Genomic DNA, 2725 nt, shown 5'->3' with positions numbered 1-2725 from the left:
GTTTACCGATGATGAACGCACTTTTTTAATCAGAAACTGTGTTACTTCTGAAATTAAATTATTCCATGATAATAAATTGAAAATTCCAGATAGCATGTTCGAGATAATAAGTTTAAAATTCAAGGTAGTGACTTATTATATCATTTCTAATTTCCAACATAATTTTCTTTCAGTTAAGTATCTTTCAAACTATCTAACGTCATATTCAATGTCGAATCGGTTGAAAAATTCCGCTCATTAATGTCACTAACACGTACTTACCTCTTGATGGAACTTAAACAATCAGGATAGGGACACATCCATGAATGTTTAAGTAGTCTGGTGGTGCAGCCAGGCATACACCCTTTCTATACGCTACGCTAGTCAATTTTAAGGATTGCATGCCTTTCGGTCTGTAAGCTCCGTAAGATGAGACATGTATATCATTATCTATTTCAGGTTCTGCAATAAAATTCTCCTGGAGGTTTACAGGCTACTTAAATCTGAAATCTCTTTTTTTGCAAATATTTCCCTGATATGAACATATTAACCAATCCCATGCGTATTCACTATTTCAAAGCTTTGCATGACAAAGTGATAGAGTATGACAATGATTCAGGAAGTGTATGTGGAGGTGATAGGAACTTTTCCACCGATAGAGTGTGTCTAAATCCACATTTTGCACCCATGTTTATTTTTACGTAATTTCAATTAGTTCCTCCTTCAAGACCAGCCATTTGGTTTCTAGTTGGTGAGGGATGGGAACTAGGATCAAATTTTGTGGAAATTTTTTCATGCAGTATGAATTCTGACCTGATTTATATTTTTAATCAATAACCAAATATTCCGTTCAGCATTTTTTAAATGCATATCATCTTCCTGCATTTTTGTTTCAAATTTGACCCTACCCTCCGCGGGACTCGAACTCGTACCGCTGTGACATCTATGGCAACACCACCTGCACAAAGTCTAGTCTAGCACCCTAGACCACTCTAGGCTATAAAGGAGGAATTACCCAGTCAGCGAAAGCTATATTTTATAGCCTAGCTGGCCGAGTGGTCTAGGGCGCTGGACTTTGTGCAGGTGGTGTTGCCATAGTTGTCACAGCGGTACGAGTTCGAGTCCCGCGGAGGGAACGACCAACAATTTGCATCGCAAATTTGACAGTTCTAACATCGTTGGGAATTTTTCAGACCTTTCTATACGTTTACATATCTTCCCTGTATCTTTGATCCGATGGAGCAGTGTAGCGATTCTGAGACGTTTATATATACATGTATATATATACATTTCTTCAGAAACAGAGTACGCTTACACTAAATTTTGTATTCCACGTGCAGGATAAGTACCAGGTTCAGAGTTATTCGTTCCTTTGTTCCGTTTTGTGTTGTTATTTATGTACTTAATTGCATGTATACATTGTATAACTTAATTCGGGCTTGTTTTCTTCGTTTTGTCTTGTTTCAATCCATGTAGAATATCGGTCTTTCTATCTTCGAATTCTCTTTCTTTTAATTATATCAAAATGATATTGTGAAGCATTTATTTTGTACTCAATTACTACAAACATTTGTTTCAGATGAAAGAATTATAGTAACAACTCTTTACAAGGACGACTGTTTTCTGAGACATATGTACGTGCCTGTGCTACGTGGCCTGTGTTAATGATAGTCCATTTTCCCGTCAACTGTCATTTGCTAACCACATGTTACAATTTGTATGCAGAGAAATTGACCGAGTAAAACTGGCTCCTTTTCATTTTTTTGTAACAGCTGAAAATGATTCGTTTTGCTATAGGAACTACATTAATTGAGTAACTCAGTTCGATAATTTAAGGAAGTATATAGGGCGTTATAAGAATGTAACTTATATAATACAATACCGGATATAACTGTAAGTGGCCATTTGAGCATTCGACACTTCTTTAGATTTAATAAAGGAGAGATATGTTTGATCATTCTAAGAGTAAGGCAGCGATGTATTGTAACGTTTTTCGTTCGATAATGTTTCGGTAAACCTGCTACTCCTCATCTGTGCTTTTGAGTTTTTACGTTTCTTTACTTTTGTTATAGAACCAAGTAAAGACCAAAGGTACAAGTACGAGAGAAAATCTGTTGACAAAAAAGGTACCGGGAAAATTAAAAGAACATTAGTCGGAGAACAAATTAGACTCAGAATTTTATGGTATTAAAAATGAACACATAAAAATGTATAGCACAACCGGAATCGTACAAAAATCGTCTGGGGTGAACCCAGAGGTTCCGGAATGATTAGCAGATTCTATTTCTTGCAAGTCACCCTTCATGTTGTCGTTGGAGACCAAGTGTGATGAAAGAGAAAAAGAAATATATTTATGATATATATCAGTCGTTTCGTAGAAATTTCGAATCGTGTTTAACTTAATTCGTTCATTAATCATTTGATTTTCTTTTCATTAAACACTATTCATACATGAAGAAATGAGTGTCGAGTGTATTAAATATTGCTACATGTACGTGACTGCTGTGGACTTTCATATGATGTTCATCCACGTTTGAATTCGTTACCAACGAAAAAAAGTCCGTTTATACGTATTGTATTTGATGCTATCACTTTTCATGTACAATATACATGTACCTCATGTCACATGCTCAATGCATATACAGCCAACAAAACTACCCTTAATTTAACATGACTTTCGCACTACATCAATGCACATGTAATATTTTCGAATTATTCATGACATTTAATAAGTGTAGTACATATA

This window comes from Perna viridis, chromosome 14 (genome assembly GCF_037379345.1).
Source record: "Perna viridis isolate PV_CMFRI_1.1 ecotype Kerala chromosome 14, ASM3737934v1, whole genome shotgun sequence".
NCBI lineage: Eukaryota > Metazoa > Mollusca > Bivalvia > Mytilida > Mytilidae > Perna > Perna viridis.
The sequence above is the reverse complement of the archived record's forward strand: the minus strand, read 5'-3'. Positions refer to the sequence as shown.